We start from the raw sequence: 22,610 nt of genomic DNA on the forward strand, positions 1-22,610 counted from the left end.
TCAACTTGATCTTGGCATTTTGCACCTTTTCCTGCTTGTTCCTTATTCCATTTAATCTCCTTCACATAAATGCTTCACACAGATGTTCATTGCCAAATCACAGGTTCTTTATTTATTTTCAAGCACTTCTCGGGGATAACTGTGCAATGAATAAATTGTGTGAAACTCTAAGAGTCTTATTCCCTTTTATTGGAATACTACAATTAAAACAATAATAATGCATATTCATTTATTTCAAAAAAGTATACAATAATATTACAATGAAAATAAAAACTAGTTAAATAATAAAATGTGTTTTTTTTAGTGTTTCACAGTGACCTCTCTTACATATTAATTTTAATTAACTTATTTTCTTTTTATAGATTCATCCACTCGTCTTCCAAGCTCATTTGTTTAATGACAGGTGCCATTCCCGGATGGCATGTCAGTTTCTTGCAGGGAAAGCACCAAGTTTATAGTCACCAATAAAGCTTAAATTCTTTATACTGAACGTGCAAAGGAAAGAATCATACTTGGGTCTACAAATGGGAAATCTGCAGTAATACTCTGCCACCCTAAAATCTTAAAACTTTAAATCTTAAATATGTATTGTAATGCATTTTTGCATAGGTTTAATAGTCCTACAGATGAATGCCCTTCCCTAAATGACCTTCTGTGACAGGCTGTTAAGTGTATTCTGCACTTGACAGATTTTATATTGTAATATATTAACTGAATATTGGTCACAATCCTGTAATATGGGGTCCTGGTACAGTTTCTGGCTGTCTGTGTAAATTTCCTTTAAGGTTTCTGGTTTCCACCCAGAGACTAATAACAGGCAGTTGTTATTTTAGGATGAGTGAGTACCTGTGGTTGATGTGTACCATGATAGTCTGTCTTCCTAGGATATACGGATTCCTTCTTTAAGCTTGTTGCTACAACTCCACCAGGTCTTTATTTGCGTTAAAGTGCTATGATTTCAATGAATGAATGAAGACAAAGATAAGGTGACAGAGTTGTTAAAAAGTAGTTGTTTATTGATATAGATATTGGTGATGCAAGCTGATCTTCAGGTACAGTGACTTGATTCTTTTTTGAAACCCTTTTTCATAGTCTAACGTTGTACAGCGTTGTCAAACACTTTTGTTAACACTGATTTTATTAGTGGAGACAGTCATGTGTACAAAACATGATGCAGTGACTAGCAATATTTACAGGCAACAACAGACAATGTGAATCTTTTAAAGTGCCTACTTGAAATATGTACCCATGATAGCACAATTATAGCATTTGTTAACACTTCAGTCTATCCCCTTTGAACTATTTAAGGGACATAATACTTTTTTCCTTATCATTTGCTGTTTTTTAGCATCTTTCTTACCAAACTACAAATTCAAATCATAGCATTATTTAAGAATGACATCATTTTTTTCACTGATAAATTCAGTGTTGCTGGATAGCAGAGATGAATGAAAGGCTCTCTATAATTTACTATTAGCTGCTTGATTTTCTCTGTTATATGTCTGATACAGAGAATAATATTATTTTTCATTCTGCAACAGTTTTTATATGCTTTTACCCACTGTTTTTCACAGTGAACCTCTTCTCTATACACCTTCAAAAAATGTCAAAATGCATCTGACAGAAGTACTGTTTTTTACAGTTAACTCACAAGGTGGTGAGTGTCCATTTTCTCCTACAATATACAATACTTTATGCTAGTTTTAATCCCGAAAGTCATTATATATTAAAAAAAAACATTAACCAATGATGATATACTTATCTTTCTAGGAGTACTATCAAACACGTTCAAGTTGCTTTTATTTGTAATTTGCAGTTGTTTGCCTAATCTTTGCGACAAAAGTGTTCTAGAATACCTCTTAATCTGTAATGTGCTAACTAAACTAATCAAATCAGCAGTGTGAATTCTAGTAATGTCCTAATTAGTAGTCAAGCAAGTCTGTCAGAAATTAAAAAGAATCAGAGACCACATATTTGACTAAAGTATGTTTGATAGGAAATGTGAAAGCTAGCAGTGTATGTTTTATTTGTACTCTAAATGTAAAAAATGTGTTACTTAGTGCTACTTGCAGAATTCTATGGCAGCTAAGTGTCCACAAGCTTAATGGAATATCACAGTAGACAGGGAACAATGCGCACAGACGGTAGACGTTAAAAGCTCCATGAATTTTGCAAAGAGAGCATGTTTCCTGAGAAAAAAGTTCTTTTATCTCTCAGCCTAGCTAATTGGCCTATTCCACACACACATTCATATCACCTACCAAAGCCATAATTTGAACCCACGATGAAACATTTATTTATCATGTATTTACTTATATGGTGAGTTCATAATATGCAGCCTCAAAATTAAAATAACAGCTATGGCTCTAACAGTACTGAGTATAATCAAAGTGCACACAGGGCAGCAGAGACACGCTGCACTGCAATCATTCGATGACAAATAACAACTGGTGTATTTTAAGTTAACTCATTAAAGGAAAATTTTGCTATGGTCTGTAACTTTAGTCTACATACCCATGAGTGCTGTCATGGATCTTATATCTTTGTAGTTCTGTTTTTCCTGGAACATCATCAATGTTGTTATTCTATAACAGCCAGTCAGTGGTAACTGATACGATTTATGGTTAGCCAGTTTTCTTAGAAAGTGTATATTGTGTGTCTTTCCATGCAGTTCCTGCTTTATGATGTCAGAGGTTAACTTTAAATCTGATTGGATCAAGGTAAAGTGAAAACCATCTTAGAGCAATAGCTCTGAAGTGAATCCAGGAACAACACAAACCTGACAATTTGGATCAAGTTCTGTGTTGCACTGTTTTGACTAGCTGTAAGTGCCAGACACAAAATGTCACGTAACTTATTTTTAAAATGAAATGAAACACTATTAAATTAATGTCCAGTGATGTAAATGGCTTACATTTCTACAGCTGGAAGCACTGTCAGTACACTGAAGGGTTCTCAGAAATTACATATTTAAAAGTATTTGCATTCACCATTGTGAGATTTTGATTCACAGAATTTATTTTTATTAGGATTAGTGCAGATGTGATCATTTTTTCTAATTGATTTTTATTGGTCTAAGGTTGACATTGTTATGCTGGTGTTTCATGGTTATGCTTTGACAGTCATCACTGCTATTTTGACTGTTTTTTAGCTCAGGCGTAAACCATGTTGTTTGAAGTAAAGGCACACTTTATCCAGAGCATGATTGCCATGTTGAAATGTTCAGCATCACCCTTTTCAAAGTTTGTGGCACTAAAAGGTCCATGTCCAAGCTTTGGATTCTCACTTTGCTAAAACCTTTTCCGTTGGTGTCAATGGAAGCTAAAATACACTTAGTAGTAGAGACTCTTTGCTTTCTTCTCTTAAACTATGCTTCCTGTGTTTTGCATTGCTAGCTTTGATGATTGTTTTACTGACTGACTTCCCAGTATTCTAGACCCCTTCTAATTCTTGAGTAAGAATCTGGCCTTCCCATGACAAGTTTCATCATCTTTTTGGGCTGACATAGTATTCAGGATACGTCATGGTGGTAGCAACTGGAATCTTCATAACTCTCTGGATAGAAACACTGCTGCAATGGCACCGTATAAGAGAAAAAGAACAGTGAACCTTCTGATATTAGTTCAACTATTTAATATACTATACGGCATGCCCAAGATATAAACAAACATTTATTTGTTGTGCTGCATCTTTATTGATGCTTAACAGAAAAAACAAGCCACATTTTATAAAATACTTTCCCATAGCAAGCACCATCCACTGCTGATTTACACATACAGTTCCATAGTATAGATATTTATGTGTAAACCAGCAAGTTGTTTCATAGGTAGAATTTGAACAAACAAATTCTTATAGTTCATAATAATCACTTGAAAACACTACATGCCTACAGTATTCTAAATTGAATACAATATTCTAAATATTGATTTGCTTGTAATTTTCAATGGTATGTCTTGTCACACACGTGCACATGGGAAGCAGCTAAAGGGCATGAAAGAAGGTGATTCCATGCCAAATTAGGGTTGGCGGAGTGCACTGATCCTTCTTCTTTTGTCTCTGAAGATCAAACAAGGGAAATTCCACCTGGGCTAGATGACGTCAATTCAGTTTCCGATAACATCAATTCTGGTTCTGGACCTGGTGATGTCACTTCCTGTTCCTGTCTAGATGACATCATTTCCCCTGCCTGACTTTAACAGCTGCCATATTCCTTCTGGCAATCAGTTCTGTTTTGGACTTACATCTGTAACAACCTCGCATTTATCTTTTTTGTTTTGCCAATTTCTGCAGCCATACTCAAAGTATACAGGAGGCTGCCCCAGGTCTTTTTTTCTTTTTCAAGGTGTATTCGTTCCTCAGTCTATTAACCCTTCAACATAATGTTGACAATTATTAATTATTTAAGGTCACTGTTTTATTTTTTTTCTACTAAATTCTTGCCATTCAAATATTCATTACTAAACATTTTAATCCAAAGCAATAACAGTTAATAGTTAATAATAAAATTTAAGAAAAATACAAAAGCTTGACGGTGTTGACATTGATGGATAACAGTTATTTCAAAGAGTATATTTTTAGTAATTCTTTTGAATGTTTTTAATTAAGTAGGTGTGAAAGATTGCATCCCAAGGCAAAACATTTATTGCGGCAATGATGTCACTAGGATGGCAAGGCAAAGAGATTGGATCTGTTAGGTAAAATGAGGTGATTATGGTTAACCAGTACATGCCAGTATGCTGTGAGCAGTATGTCATTTAGACACAGTAAGTGCCCCAGAAATCAAGGCTCATGCAGGAGAGATACACAGTTAAAGGGGAGTAAATGTCAGATGGGGCTGCTGAAACTTTTACTTGTAGCAGACAGAATGAGGTTCAATCACTTGCAAATGCATCCAATTGACACGAAAATTATACTTAATGACTGAAGTGACTTAACTGCCAATATAAAGGATAGGCAACTTGGAGGTTACAATGGTGGCAAGATGAGAGCTCAAGGGTGCAATCCCCCTCTATTAAACTGATTTTGGTGATTGCATGGAAATAAGCACAGAATGAGGTTTAAAGGTTCCATTTTGCCACTGAATTATTGAGTATGGAGTCAGAAGGTACAGTAAGTCAGAACAAGCGTTCACCATTTGAGTGATGGGAAGTGCAGATCTGTGGTGTTGAGATGGAGCTGGAAAGCATTATTTTGTTACTTTAATTTTCATTTTGTATATCCTTCCATTTTGTGTTCCCGTAATAAGAGCAGTATTTTTGTACATTTGATCTGTTGTAACACAATGTTCCAGACTGGTGGCAATTTCCTTTAATATTATTTTTTTCTTAGTATTCCATTTCTTTATACTCATTATTAATATTGAGTAAATCCCATACACTAGACCACCCATTGGTGCACCTGAGGATGTGGTCTTTTGTAAACAGAAAAAATTTGGATAACACGCCATGGCTCTAACTCTATTTAAATCTATGTAATATTCTTAAACCCACTTAATCTTAAGCCTGTCTCAGTTGCATCAGATGCAAGGCATTGACAAACCCTGAATGAGGCACAATGATCACTGACATACAGCCACACTCATGCTGGGGCAATTTAGAGTCTCCAATTCATGTCACAAACTCATGCTTCAGATGTGAGGTGAAAAATGTAGTAAGATGCAGGAAGGGTGTGCAGAAAGACAACTTCGAATTCAAAAGTCTTGTTAATGTGGAACATACCAAGGAGAATGGTCTGGACCCATGGAGAGAAGTATAACAACAGGTCAGGTAGGTGGGTTCACTTTAACTAGTTGCAAAGAGGTAAATAACATATTGGGATGCATCAGGTAAGGTCTGAGGGCTGGCCCTGAAAGTCTAAATTACAATGTGAATGAATGCATATGAAATCAATTTGATCGTGTATACTATAATCATAGTCATGGTTGTCCTTATTGCTCTGTAGTGTAATCAGAGTTTGTCTGTAACCCATATACAGAATAAACCCTTAATGTTTTCATATTAAAAAATATCTGTATATTTAATAATCTGAACTTTTAAACATGTTACTAGAAGGTAAATAGCACAGTGCCTCATATTCCCAGAATTGTGTTCTTGCTAGCTATACAGAGCTATTAGTTACATGTCACATTTAAATAACTTGCAGTTATTTAAATGGAATAGTAGAGCAGTTAGAACTGGTACTTCATGGATACAGCATCCTGGGTTCAGTCCAGTTATTGCATGTGTGAAGTTTGCACATTCTTCCATTGCTTGTATCTGTGTGTGTATTTTCTCTGGGCATTCCAGCGTTCCTTGTATATTTTCCTGATTCTAAGCTCACTCTGCATGAACGGACCGTGTGATAAACTGGCGTTCCATATAGGAGGGGTTCTTACCTTACCTTTGATGTTGCCAGGAGAGGCTCTAGTTTTGCACCATCCTGAACTGATTATTTTATGTGAAATAGAAGAAACGAGTACTGCTTAGATTGAAAAGGTGAAATTGACACACAATGCTTGGCTAAATGATCTGTTCCCATTTTAATTATTGTAACATTCAGTGAGTCTAATGTTGTGTGACACACAGAAAACTGAAATAATTTAACTAAATCAAAAATGCTTAATGAAAAACAAACACTTGTATAAAGAACCATACTTAGCAGGACTCTCATTCTAAAAATCCATTCTGTTTAGAAAATCATGGTAAACACCAATGTTCATGTAAATAACCAATAGGTCAAAATTTCTTCATAAAAATTGTGTTTTTGTTATTGTAGAAAAATAACAAAATAAAAATGTATATTTGTTAGATTTACATGAATAGGATTACATTTTGAAACAAGCTAAATTAATAAATAGGTCTTATAAATAGTTGTTTAAATCCTCCTGTGGTCAAACATCAAATAACAGTATTAAATAAATAAATAAGTAATCATTGATTTGGTCAGCACATTTACTTGAAATTACTTGCTTGTGATTGCTGCTGAAATTGTGCTTGCTACACTTTCCTTCATCAGGGCCAATAAATTGTATATTATGCACATTGCTGGATAATCTCATTATTGAAATTCCATGTATACACTCATAAGCCTCCATCTCAGGTCCAATTTATTTCACATTGCCTGTGATGGTGCTTTTAGTATGTCAGCTCTGCATCACTGCTGAGCCTTTATTAGTGACATGACTTGAGTTATTAAATTTCACCAGTGTTCAAAGCAAGATTTAATGGGATCATGATGGTTCAAGTGGTGCAGTTTTGTATCTGAAACTACCTTTACAATAACTGCCCTATTCCTACCAGCATCAAGAAGATTTAAGCATGAAACCTGCAGAAATTGCGAAGCTTTAGAAATATTGTCTACATAAAATGCTTAGTATCTAGCATTTTCCAGAAATAAATCAAAGATATTAAACAGTTTTATATATTTACACATTTTCTAGGTAAAAATGAAAAATGCTGAAAATATGCAGTTTTTATAATAAAAACAACATTAAGGGAAAAAAAATCTGTTACCTGCATCTATTCAATGATATAGGTCTTGCTCTAGCTCTTGCTATATTCATATGAAAAAACCTAGCCTACACAATAAGAAATAAATCTCCTGAACTATCAAAACCGCATACAACTCTCAATATTAAGGATCAGAGGAGATTATTCAAGAAGAAGGGTTTTCAAATATAAATATCAAGGTAAAATGGATCAGAGAAATGTGAGTGAGAACTTTTCTCTCTCGAATGACTGACTTAAGTTTATTTTTTGCCTTGCTACAAGTGAGCTGTGTAATTATGCACTGCTTATGTTATTGACTGATAAAAGCAACATTTTTTTATTTGATTTATTTTATATTAGAAGGAAATATAATTGTACCGTAGTACATTTTACAAAGCATCCTATCCTTTTTGACACCAAAAGAATCTGCCTTTTCACTACCACTCTAAAGTCATACCTGATTCATGTAAAAAGTGCTGTAGAGATGTCTACTTGTTATATATAATTTACTTCATACATTAATAATTTATCTCTAAAAGTATTTTATAACTAAGCAAATTAATATTTTATACACTAACAATATAATACAATAGTGGACTATTATTGTATTTCATGATCGTATTACCCCAACCACCTTTTAAAGTGGTATGTAAAAGACACTCACGACAGGAGACACACCAACCCCGGTGTTCATGAAAGCTGTGAGAAAATGTGTGGAACACAAGGCCAACATTAAGACTCCGGAGGTATTGTTTTACAACACAGAATTAAAAAAAATCTATAAAGAAGCAGTGTTAACTGCCTTACTATCTACCACCATGCTACTAAATATAGTTAAATAGGATTTTTAATGATGCGACATCTATGTGATTACTTTCAGCTAGGAATTTTAATTGTTATGAATTACTTCTAATACCTGCAACGTGAAAATCATTTGGACTTTAAATACAATTGAAGCAAGAACACGAAACACATTAAATACCATAATTGTCAAATGCATGGCTCATCTAAGATTCATTTTGATAATATACAAAAAAAAAAAACTGAGCAACAAAGAAATAAAAATGTAGCAGCAGTAAATGGTGGCAGAGCCTCCACAAATAAGAAAGACACGCTTAAAAATTCACTGAGTCACCTGCACCATTCCTCTCAGGTCTTCTGGAATGTTCTCCATCAGCTGGCCTCCTGTGATGTCACAGACAGTTGAGCGAATGGTGACTTTAATTAGCCTTAATCATCCACCTACTTCTCAAAGCCAGTTGAATATCAGTCAGTGTCATGCCTAGGTGTGCCCAATTCAGTTTAGCACTCTGGAAAGCTAAACTTGGTGCATTTCAGATACCTACATTTTATGAAGTAACTTGCTGACAACAATAGCTGGGTCCACACTATTGCTTGATGGCACTTTAACAGTTCTACTCTCATCATATGCACTTTGCTTTGTGCTTTGGACTCGTTAACTTCACTGTGTACTGCATTTTTAACTGGCCACAAACATTCATCTGTCTCATTAGTAAGAATATTAATGTTACCTTTCCTTTGATACTTCATTTATTACTATTAATTGTACCTAGAAATTTGAATTATACTAGAATATATAAATATACAAAAGACATACTGGGGGGTTGCGGTGAATTTGTACTTGATATTCAATGCAATAATCTGTCCTTTAATTTACAAGTAAAATGTAAAGAAATAGCAATGTTCAAAAATATCATCTACCATAACAATCTTCTACATTATTTTATTGGGAATTCCAGATTGTAATTTGTGCTTTAAGCAATTCAAACTGTGTTTTTATGTTTAAATCTATTACCAAGCAAACATTTATGACAACTATACAATGCATTTTGACAGAAGTGTTAGGAACATTTTTCTATTATAAAGCCAAAAATTCCCTAAAATGTTTTATTCAATATTTTTCAAATATTAAACATAGTCAAAAGCCCAAGAGGGAAAAATGATACAGTTCCTTTTAATATATATTATACTGGCTGTCACTTGTAAGAAACCTATCAGGTTCTCCTTTGAATAAACAGAATGAAATCACAATTAAAGCATTTGAAATGTGTTTTTTCAACTTTGTTTTCACCTTCCAAGCTTGTGAATTTCATGTACAGATGAATGGACAATTTAATATTTACCAGAATCGCAACAGAAAAGTCTCCTGAACCCGGTAACTGGGGGCAGAAAAAAAATCTAACATGTTTTCTATAAACATCCCAGAGAAAATAAACTTTTAGTAGATACTTACATAAATAATTAAAATCTGTCTCAGTCAGAACCATTTAAATAAACATGTTTTATTATGTTTAAATCATTTTTATATGTTGTTAATATTTTATCATTTGGAAGACACCATTAATGAAGGTAATATGAAATATTAAGAAGTATTAAAATTGTTTACAATTTTTTTTTTAATTTGGAATATAAGTTAGTGAAGTGATTGGGGATTAAACAAGCAGATATGTAGGTTTAAAGTCCTGTGCACCCAAATTGTCAGATTGCAATCAGACCTAAGGATATATACAGTATATATATGTTTTTGTCTGTCTGTATGTGAATGTGTGTGTAAATGTAAATATAAATATACTGCATATGCATATATATATATATAAAATATTTACAGTATATATATTATATATTGTCACACACGTGCGAATAGGAGACAGTTTATGGGCTCATATTATTGTATTTGCTAGCCAGACTGGGAGTTGGCACTGTACTATAACTCTTTCTCCTCTTTTCCCCGCAGAACAACTGAAGAATCCCCCCAATAATAATTACTTCCGGCTTAGGGTGTCACTTCTAATTCCACCTCTCCAGATGATACCACTTCAATCCCAGAATGCCACCTACTTGTTACATTACTTCCTGTTGTTCAATTATATATATATGTCTTATTCTTATATTGACCAGTTCTGTTCTGGAGTCAAATCTGTAAAGAAAAATCCACAAACCCTTCAACTTTACTAAACAGGGATGGTCCTCAGCACTTTGACTTTGTTCTTGTGTGTTTTGTTACACTATATATGTGTATACAGTATATACATTATTAGCCACAATGCTAAAACAATGGCAGCTGTCATTTAAGCCAACAATGGTGATATCTTAGGGTTCTTAGATTTTCTTCCTTTCTTCATGGTCAAATTACACCCACTTCCTGCTTCCAGTACTTTTGGTGATGATAAACTGAAAGGGAAGATACAGGAGTGGAAGTCACTTCTTTTATGTGGATTATGATATTCTTGGCTGAGGGAGAAAGGAAGAGAATTAAATCTCCCTGTTGCTTTCAAATCCTTCCCCCAGTGTCCCCTTAATATACCTCCCCATGTGAAAAAGTCACACAATTGAAAAAGGACATTCCTTTCTCCATTAAAACAAAAAACACTTTTGTAAGGTCTATTGAGCATTAATAAAGAATGAAGTTCTTCCATAATAATAAGACATTAATATCTGAGCATTTGTAGTATTTTCTATTTTTTCTGCTGATTGACTGAGGGTTATGGGTCTGGCTCTGTTGAAGTTGTGCTATGGTACCTGAGAAGTGTGAGAAGGTGCCATTATTTCTGTTTCTCTATCTCTCAGTACATCCCAAAGACACAAGGATGTGTAGAATAGGCTGACTGGTAAATCTAAAGTGACCTGATGTTCCTGTTCTGCAATGGCACTTGCTGATGAAGTTGAAGAGTACACAAACTCTGCCTAAGAGGATGCTCTGTGTATAGGATCCAGTATCAACAACCCGGGTTGGGTATAAGTATGTATAAACATACTATAAATACTTATATTCTTAACACAAGCATGTCTAATGTGTGCTGTAGTTCCTCAACTTAAAGCATGATCAACATCATACAATAATTTTACCTGCCTAGTTATTTGTTATAATTCTTTAACATGTTCCTTTGGGCATGCATTAGTGCAGTATCATGTTCTAAAATCAAGATACACTGTGCTACTTTTAAATCATACTATACTCCTTAGGCATGAATCGCTTGGTAGCACATGAAATTCTATTTGCATAATAACTATGTGTGGATTGGAGTGACACTGAAACATTGTCAGCCATATGAAAGGAATCATCTCTGCTTCCTTTCTTTTCAGGGATTAGAATAACATTTAAAGCTTTTGGTGACAAGGATTATACATTGTCAAACAATGTATAGTATTCCAGTTTCTTAATACAAATCAATCTTGCTAAATGAGTATTTAACCCAGCTGCAACTTGATTATGCAGTGTTTTGTGACTGAAATTGGACTGGTTCAGAGCAGAGCTAATATACTTCAGATTTGCTTAGTCATAAATGTAATATCCAATCTTTGTTAACTATTCTGCCCCCCTCTTTTGAAACACCAAATTCTTTAAGAGGAATGTTATCCTTTATGCTATAATGTACCCAGTTATCACTGATAATTGAAAAGCAGCAATAATCTTATTTCCTTAGCAACCCTGAAATAACTAAACAGTTTCACACCACTGGTTCAGACTGGTACAGCCAGTCTGGTTGTATAGCTACATTATCCCTTATGGTATTTCTTCTATTATAATGAGTGGCTTAAAATTGTATGTGGGCAGACATGTGAACTGTTCAGTTTGTATTTTAAGGCTACACAATCAATGCATGTGAATCTTTATTACATTTTGGCTCCTTGTATCAAAACTAAAAATAGCCTATATGATAACAAGACGTAGCTTTTCTCTACAGACCATGTCATTCTCCTTCTGTGAATGAACCACTGTAGTTAGTCCTCACCTTAAAACATCAGAATATTAGAACAATCTTGAAGAAAAAAGACAATTTAGCCAAGCAGAGATTGTCAATCCTATTCATTTAATTTCTTCAACTCAACATCAAGTTAAGTTTAGAAGGTACATGTTATCCTACTATCTGCCACACTACTTAGTATCTTATTCCATGTGTCCATTATTCTGTATTTGTAGATAAACTCTCTAACATTTGTGTGAAGTTTACCCTTAAACAAATTTCCATTTACATCCCCTTGTTTTTGTTAAAGAACTCACTTTAAAATAACATTTGGATCTACTGTGCTAATACCCCTTAAAATGCTAAACATGTCAATCATGTCACCCCTTAACATCTGATTGCTTAAACTAAGGAGAATCAACTCCATCAGTCTTTCCTCATATCTCATACCTCTCAGTTCTAGAATCAGTCTAGTTGCTCTGCTCTGGGTATTCTCTCATGTTGTATTTTTTTAGTAATATGGAGTCAAACACTTTACACAGTCCTTCAGCTCCTTTTTACATTTTCAGTATATTTCCACTTTTGATACACACATTGTGATATAACCTAACATCCTAGTAGGCTTCTTAATCGCTTCTGTATACTGTCAGAACATAGACACTGACCACTCTACTATGACCCTTAGTCCTTCTATTAGATAGATAGATAGATAGATAGATAGATAGATAGATAGATACTTTATAAGGCATATTTCAAGTTTCATGCCTACCGTAGTGTATCTAAATCCTTCTACGCACAATATAGGGTGAGTCAAAATTATGTTAAAACTAATGGTACTGCTATATATATACTTATATACACTTTTTGTGGCCAGTGTATGTGCCACATACAGTACATGTGTTGAACATGATGGCGAACAGGTTGGGACATTCCTGTAAATCATCTTGCACATATGAAGTATGTTTTCTGAATAAATGGTTTCCGCCATTCAAATGTTAAAATAATTTTGACTCACCCTGTACTTTACATTTATCCATCCATTCATTATCCAACCCGCTATATCCTAACTACAGAGTCACAGGGGTCTGCTGGAGCTAATCCCAGCCACCACAGGGCGCAAGGCAGGAAACAAACCCTGGGCAGGGCGTCAGCTCACCGCAGGGCTACTTTACATTTATTTATATTAAATATTATTTGCCACAAATAAGTCTGAATTCTGTGTGGGTCAATCATTAATGATTTGGCTGATTCCAGATTACCTGCCCTTCACTATCATCTACTAACTAAACCAGTATATTATTTATATTAGCAGCTAGACCATTTGTTTATATGAAAAAAATCAGTGGTCCCAGCACAGATCCATGAGAAATGAAAGGTTCCTGTAATTAAGCCAATTTTGCATCCTCCTACACACCTGTGCCTTGAACTTTAACTTTTTGATTCTGATGATAAGGCTTTCATGTTGAACATTATGAAAAGCTTTGTAAAATCTAGACAATAACAGCATATGTATCTCTAAGATCATATGGTTTTGTTGCTCCCTGGTAAAATTTCAGCATATTAGTGAAACATGATTTTTTTCCGTATTAACCCATGTTGACTGTTCACTAAAATATACTTATTCTTGATATGTGTTTTGAGTTGTTTCTTTAATAATTGCATCATTAATATAACTGTGATGCATGTTGAGTAGTGGGGCAACTTTTGCTACCTTCCAATGTGTAGGAATGTATTTTTATAAAATACATTTCAAACATATATGTGCTGTTTTCATTAGTCAACATGTTTTGACTTTATCTTGGAAAACCCATAACTAGAGGTCTCCTTTAAAACAGATTAACAAAACTTCAAAATGATCAAAATTAAAACTTAAGATAGTGACAAAATCAGTCCAGCTATGTTTTCTACTTGCCTGGAAATTAGAAACACTTCCACCAGAGTCCCCACTATTAAAAATCAGAATGTGTCATACTGGTTGTCATCTGTTCCCCCAGTACACTGGGTGGCAGCATCCCTCTGGCATGGCTCTAATTTTGATAACCACCAGGCTGCATTGGATTTGTAGTTCTGGTTGACAGACCTGTTGAGGTCCTTGGGTGCTGCTAGATGAAGAGGCTGAGGACAGGGGGTAGGTCCACCTAATCCGGAAGCAGAGCTGTAGTCAAGTCTGCCATTGTCGAGTACAACACAAGTCAAGTCCAAGAGTGCAAGTCGAGTCCAAGAGTGCAAATCAAGTCAGGACCAAGTCTAAAAGGGTTCGAGACCAAGTCAAGGCCAAGTCCAAATAATAGCGAGACCGAGTCCAAAACCAGACATTAACTAGAATTTAACTGATTCCTTTGATGGCCCAATCAAGACTCAGCTCAACTGAATCCCCACAGATTCACTTTAGACAACAGATTAAAACATGAAAAATGATCTCACCAGTCACTCAGTGGGAGCATATACAACATGACATCAAAATGTGGTAGTGGATATGTATCTCCGATCCCAAACAAAATATGTGATCATTCTTCAAATTACTATTGTTGTTAAAGCTATTGGATATAAAGACTTACAATATGCTTGTTTTTTTAGATGATCATTTTGCACTTCATAAGGTGAAAAAGCACTATAGGATGAAAGTTCTTCACAATACTTATTTGAAGTATGTTTTTAAATCTGGCATTACGCTCAACAGTCTCTAGAACCTCCAGCCTAACGAAGGTTGCAGTGCTGCATTGAAGTAAAATTAATATGAAGTAAACTGACCAGAATGTTAAAATAGCCCACACACCTGTAACCCACATGCTATTCTGACATTCCAGCAGTAGGATTTGATTTTGAATGCTCTCACAACCTTTGCTTAGATGAGACAGCAATAGCTCTTACCTCTGTATGTTCTTGAGGTTGGATAAAGAGTTTCAGAAAGCCAATATTTCACCTGACAAAACACATCTCATGCAGTACAGGGAATCTTTCATTCACTGAAAACTAAACAAATCTCATATATGACCAATGTTTTTTTTCCCCCCAAGACGTTGTTTGTCATCTTCAATTGAATGTAACAAAGGAAGGGTTGTGGCAGATTCATCTGCAGAATCTACCATTTTATTGTGATTTTGTACTTAGAAAAATGGAACTGTAGGTGTTGTATTATAATCACTAAAATAAGTTTAACTTAAAATAGTTGCATACAGCATGATCTGGACACCTTGATGCAATAACTGCAGGCTTGTTCAGTGTACAGTACAAGCGGATTTTAGGTGACTGACACAGTAAAACATTGTGTGTATTTATGTAGCCCTTTTGTTTTGTAGTTTAATCTTGCAGTAACAACTAGAAGAATCCTAACCCACCTCTTTCAAGTCAGTGGGTAACTAATGTTATACTATTTGAACCTGGAAAAATCAATCAAATTCTCACAGACTATCTGTTTAAAACTTTTTAAAAATCTGGCATGACCTAATAAATAACATTTCAGAATAAGCATTTATATTGGGGTAAAAGACTTCTGTCTCTCAAGAGATTCAAGAGTATTTTTACTGTCATTTCATCCATATACAGCAGCATACAGTGAAACGAAAAAACGTTCCTCCAGGACCATGGTGCTACATAGAACACAGGACAACGAAGAATCCACGACACATAACATAAAGACACGTAGTATATAACAAGGTGCATATATAAAAAGGTGCATGTGAGACAAATGTGCAAACATGTGCAACCATATGCAACATTGCAGAGCAGAACACATATATCAGTTATCAGATCGGTCTATGAGTGTTCAGGAATCTGACTGCATGGGGGAGAAAACTGTTACACATTCTAGTGGTAAGGGCCTGATTGTTTCGGTATCTTTTTCCCAATGGCAGAAGTGTAAACAGTGAGTGTGCAGGGTGTGTTGGGTCATTCACAATGCTGGTGGCTTTGTGGATGCAGCATTTGGTGTAAATTTCCATGATGGAAGGAAGAGAGACACAAATTATCTTCTCAGCTGTCTTCACTTTCTGTTGTAGGGCTTTACGATCCCTGACCGTGCAATTTCCAAACCAGAAAGTGATAAAGTTGCTCAGGATGCCCTCTATGGTTCCTCTGTAGAATGTTGTTAGAATAGCTGGTGGAAGATGGGCTTTTCTCAGCCTACACAGGAAGTAGGGCTGCTGCTGGGCTTTCTTGGCTAAAGAGCTGGTGTTGTAGGACCAGGTGAGGTTCTCTGCCAGGTGGACAACAGGAATTTGGTGCTATTGATGACCTCCACAGTTGAGCCGTCAATGTTCAGTGGCAGATGGTCACTCTTAGTCTTCCTAGTCAATAGTCATCTCCTTTGTTTTGTCTACATTCAGAGACAGGTTATTGTCTTTACACCAGTCCATTAACCGCTGCACCTTCTCTCTGTATACTGACTCATTGTTTTTGCTGATGATACCCACCACAGTTGTGTCATCGGCGAATTTTATGATGTGATTAGAGCTGTGCGTTGCTGCACAGTCATGAGTCAGCAGTGTGAACAATAATGGACTGAGCACACAGCCTTGAGGGGTTCCAGTGTTCAGTGTAGTGGTTCTGGAGATGTTATTTCCAATTCTGACTGACTGAGGTCTCTCAGTCAGAAAGTCCAGAATCCAGTTACAGAGGGAGGTGTTCAGTCCCAGCAGGCTCAGCTTTTCTGTCAGCTGCTAAGGAATGATTGTGTTGAATGCTGACATGTAGTTGATAAACAGCATTTGAACGTATGTGTCCTTATTGTCCAGATGAACGAGAGCCAGATGGAGAGTGGTGGCTATTGCACCATCTGTTGAATGGTTGCAGCGATAAGCAAACTGCAGGGGGTCCAGTGAGGGGGGCAACAGGGTTTTGAGGTGTCTTAATGACAAGCTTCTTGAAGCACTTCATGATAATGGGAATGATTGCAACGGGATGGTAGTCATTGAGGTTGGATACTTGTGACTTTTTTGGCACGGGAACTATGGTGGTGGTTTTGAAGCAGGATGAGACAATGACGGTGCTCAGGGAGATGTTGAAGATGTCAGTAAAAATGTCTGCCAGCTGGTCTGCACATTCCCTTAGTACTCTGCCAGGAATATTGTATGGTCATGCAGCCTTCCGTGGGTTGACTCTTCATATAGTATTTCTCATATTGGCCACAGTCAGATTTAATGCTTGGTCGCTAGGAGGAAAGGTGGTCTTCTCATCACCACGTTGTTCTGTACTTCAAACCGTGCATAGAAGTTATTCAGCACATCTGGAAGGGAGACGTCACTGTCCAGGTGGGTGGTGTTGTCCTGTAACTAGTGATAGCCTGGATGCCTTTCCACATGCTCCGTGTGTCTTTGTCACATAGAAAAAGTCCCTGGATTCTCTGGGCGTGTGTGCGCTTTGCCGCTCTGATGGCGTGGGATAGTAGTTTGGCCCTCACTGTTCTCAAGGCGATTTTGTCACCTTCCTTGAAGGCAGAGTCATAGGTCTTCAGTAGTACACTCACTTCCTTTGTAATCCACGGTTTCTGGTGGGGGTGTGCAGTGATGTGCATGGAGACAGTAACGTCATCAATGCACTTATAGATGTAGCTGGACACTGATGACATGTACTCCTCCAAGTTGATACAGTCGCTGTTGGTTGCAGCCTCTCTAAACATCTCCCAGTCAGTGCACTTAAAACAGTCCTGAAGGGTGGAGATGGCTTCTGCTGGCCAGGTTCTTACCTGCTTCAGAACCGGTTTGGTGCATCTGACGAGCAGTCTGTATGTTGGAATTAACATGACAGAGATGTGATCTGAGTTTTCAAAGTGGGAGCGGGGCTCTACCCGGTACATGGCAGGAATGTTCATACAAATAAGATCCAGCATGTTCGTCCCTCTTGTTGCAAAGTCCACAAACTGATGAAATTTAAGGAGTACTGACTTGAGATTCGCGTGATTGAAATCTTCAGCGACAATAACCAGTCCATCCGGGTGTGTGTTCTGTATGTCTGTGATGGCGCTGTACAGTTCCCAGAGCACTTCCTTAGCATTAGCGCTGGGAGGTATGTAAACTCAGATTATGTACTCTCAGCAGTTTTGCTCTCGCTGTTAGTCTTCCTCTCTTTTTCATGGGTGGGAGCTGATTTGTATTTAGTTTTGTTAAGTTTGACTTGATTTTATTGAATGTTACATGCTTTAAATAAATTCAATAAAAGATCAAAACAAATAAAAATAATATTGCAGTAACAAATGTGTTTAGCAACTTCAGATAAGGATAGAAGTAAAGGTAGCTATTAGTAGAGTGAAAATGTAGTGAAATAAAATTGAAAGTAGACAGAGAATTTTACCATCAAGTAAAGCATAAATATTCTAAAAGCATACTCAAGTAAAATCATTAAGTAGATATAAAATAGCTCCAATGACAGTAAACAATACAAAATTGTCACAAACAAGATGAGAGTGTTAACCATGAGAAACAATAAATTGAACTAATCAGGATATCACCAAATATGATTCTGACCTGTAACAAAAATAAACACAGTGATAGTGCACAAAAGAATTAAGCTGGGCAAGTGACCATTTCTAATGGAAACTTCACATGGACATGAATCGAGCGCAGTGTAGAAACAATAACTTCAAAGAAGGCAGGTGGACTCAATCAAGACCAAAAGGAAGTCCAAGTACAAGCACTCCTAAGACAATCAAAAAACATCTCGACTCCAGACTCGAGTCCTAAAGCCCAACTTAGAAGTGCTCCCAGGTCACAGCGCTGATATGGCAGAAGTATTGCCAGGTCCAGGCTAAAAAGGACTGTTATACCTTTCCCAAATGAATCAGTGTCTGGAAAAGCTCACTTGGGAGGTGTGAAGAGGAAGTGAAAATTAATAAAGAAGGAGAATTATTGGAAAAGAAAGCTTGTACAAAGGTATTTTAATTAATACAAAAATACTTTATTTAAGCCCTGGACTGTGTTTGGAGTAGTTGTGTCTGGGTTTTGGGGGTCTGGTACAATACAGGCCACACCAACAAATTAGATATGGTCTATATATGCTGACCTGACTAATTTTATTTACCAGTTATTAATATTTTAAGGCAAAAAAGCCATGGTTTTCCAACTCTATGCCCCAGGAAAATAGGAAAGTACTTGCCTCAAAAGTGGAGAAGTTATCTTTAAATGAGTGAGGTCTGACCTCGCTTGACAATATGAGCCAATTTAGTGAAAAGAAGACTAATCTTTGGGGAGCACTAATTTATTAAGAAGAGTGCAAGTTTTTGAAGCTTGGAAAATATTAAAGAGAAGTTTCAAGGTAGAGAAAAGAAGCTAACTATAATTTAGCTAAAAATAACAGTGAAAATCAAAGTACTAACATTTTCCTGACAGAAACAAAATCTAGATGGAAGTTCATTATTTCTGAAAATACTACATGTTTGAAATCACAAAATTTTACACTCTGAAATGATAGAGAGAGATATAATATTAACCACCATATTGTAATGATCTGTTATAATGTACTGCCACAATGAAGCAAAAACGGGAGTAGGCTATCAAAAACAGAACACCAAAAGGCAGGCCTGCTCTTAATTCTGGTCTCACCCCCATGTGGCTAGCCCCAAAATTGAAAAGACAGGCTTTGAGGCCTGCACAGGATAAAAAAATGAGGCTAAGGTTTATAAAGTTCAAAAAAATCTCCACCAGTATTGAAAAGGAAAGCCGTAGGGTTGGGAAAACCATAAACCCTTTAGATAACAAAACAAGTCTCTTAGAATATTTTAAAATAATTATAATAATGAATTTTAAAAAGGAACACAAATTTGGCCACCCAAGAAAAAGAGGAAATAATGGTGAGCAAACAAGTCCAGCAAGCAGTAAACCAATATCAGTACCTTAACATCAAAACAGGGATGAAATCCAGGAAATACAAACAAGAATCATAAATCAAAATCAGGAGTCAAAGACTAGCAATGTTGAGTTATGATTGCAACTACTGCTTCTCCTTTTATACTAGCAACTCCAGCAAAGAAAGGAATATTTTTACATTATTTATAAATGACTAGGAATCACGTTGACCCATAGTCCTAAAATAAAGGTGGCTCACATAGAGACAGCTGAACTTTACCATTCTGGCAAGACAGTGCTTTGTTTTCACCATGTAAAATTACCGCTTGACCATGATCACATTAGTGATGTACTGTAAAGTTCCAAAATAGTGCTTGTTTATTGGCATGCATTTTTCTCTTATTTACGTTTTTTCATTTTGTATCCAATATTAATTTAAGCACCTTAAGTGATGTTCCTGATGCTCAACAGATGTCATCTTTCTTCTTTATCCTTCTTTCTATCATGACGTTGTTCATCTTTTTTGATGATCAATAAACACAATGCTTGTGGAGTATGTCTGGTGTTAGCCAATATAAGCAAGCTGCTCAATGGCTCTGTATTCAGATTTACCTCTTGCATTGTTATGTGCTTCACTGTGTTTTCTTATTATTATTTATCATTGTTCATCACTGAAGTGCCTCCTGTGTTTGGCATGATGCTCATGAGTTCTTTTTTGTGCCATAATGGTGTGAAGCATTGTATTTTGTGATCATAATGATCACTTTGCTGCGGGGACATGAGCACAGGTCAGTTTCCACAGACATTTGTCTGTCTTTCTCACACGTGCATTCTGTATATTGTACTTGATGCTCAGCAGGTGGCACTGCTGTTCATCTTCTTCTTCCTATGCGCAGCTTAAGCAAAACGCTTCACACTCAGTATATGTCACCACTGTTCTTTTCCTTTTCCACGTCATCCCACCCTCTTGAGCCATTTGCTGTAAGAAAGACGTAAACCCTAATAACTTTGTGGAGGTTTCCACACCCCAAATTATATTGAGCTTCAAATTAAGACCAAGGTCAAGGTTCCAGCAACAGTGGTTTAAGTAATCATGTGACAGATGGGACAGATGAGTATTTCATATAGAGAGGAAGTGCAGCTGTCGGTAACATTATTGCTATCATTATATAACATTTTATAACTTAAAGTTAGTGGCATTCTGACAAAGGCTACTTATTAATAATACAAAAGGGGAAAGTAGAATAATATAATACTCTACCAAGACAAAACAAGTATTGAGTTAGGTTTTCTGGTGCAGCACTCTGTGTTTTGCATATTTTTATCATATTCCTTGTTGTTTATTTTACCTCATCAAAATACAATGAGCAATATGATATTTCTAACTTCATTAACACAAAAGTTTCCAGATTGATATTTTTCATGTGTATTTAGGAATGATCTGAAATGCTCTGTCAATACAAATCATCCACATGACTCACTTTGTTAATGTAGCATTTTTCATTAATAATATTTTACAATCGTCATTTTCATAAATAATTAACATTTTATGATAAACAAGGAATTTGTGATGAACTTGGATATAGCCTTTTTTGACTTTCAGCTACATTTAGGTCTTGCCTGGCCTAGAAACCCAGTTTAAAAGAGCAGTCTTTTTATAGAACATTGACATTCTTTTCAACAGAACAGAGAGTTATGATAGAATAAAAAACATTTGCCAGCTGGCTTTAATATTTTCCCAGACTTCATTAATATCAAATCCATGTACTCAGAAATTATATTGATTAGATTTTGTTGCCAGTAGTGCAAATTCATGTAGGGTTGACCAGATGGCCCCATAAAAACAACACTTTATACGACTGAAGGGTTTTCCAGCTAGCAGTTAATCCAAGAAGTGAAGTGGATTTAATTGGCAGCTAAATTAATAATTGGTTTTGTTTTAACTGTTACTTTATAAGTGGCTCCAATTCCACATAACAAAGGACTCAGATTAGGGAACAACCTATGGGTATACTGTTTTTCTCTTTTTTAAAATGAAATCAAATTAAAATTTGTTCAACATAAATATCGACTCCAGACCTTCACAAGCTCTGAAATTGGAGATTACAAGCAGTTACAGTAAACTTGGCTGCAGTTTTAAAATATATTTTTTCCTTGCATTTGCTTTCAGATATTAAATGACCAATATGTAATGAATTCTTATGGCAACCATATAGCAAGTGGCTTGATCAGCCTAATCACTGAATAAACAAGCTACTAAAAAGGGCAGCCACAGTTATGGGATGCACTCTGGACCCCTGGAGGAAGTAGCAAAGGAAAAAAATTAAATAAAACTGAGTGCCATCATGAACAATGCTGCACACCCTCTCTTTCACACACTGACACTGAGGACTTTCAGCTAACGACTTACTCAGAAGTGTGTCAAGAAACGCCACTGGGGCTCTTTTATACCAACAGCAATATGTGTGCTTAATGCCTCAGTGTGACTGTGACAGCCAGACCAGAAGTTTCCTTTTCTTTCTTTTTAAAATTTTCTTCCTTTTCAGTCATTCTGGTGTGTGTTCAAGCCATAGTATCTATCTATCTATCTATCTATCTATCTATCTATCTATCTATCTATCTATCTATCTATCTATCTATCTATCTATCTATCTATCTAT

The sequence above is a fragment of the Polypterus senegalus genome, chromosome 2, assembly GCF_016835505.1.
Source record: "Polypterus senegalus isolate Bchr_013 chromosome 2, ASM1683550v1, whole genome shotgun sequence".
Lineage (NCBI taxonomy): Eukaryota > Metazoa > Chordata > Cladistia > Polypteriformes > Polypteridae > Polypterus > Polypterus senegalus.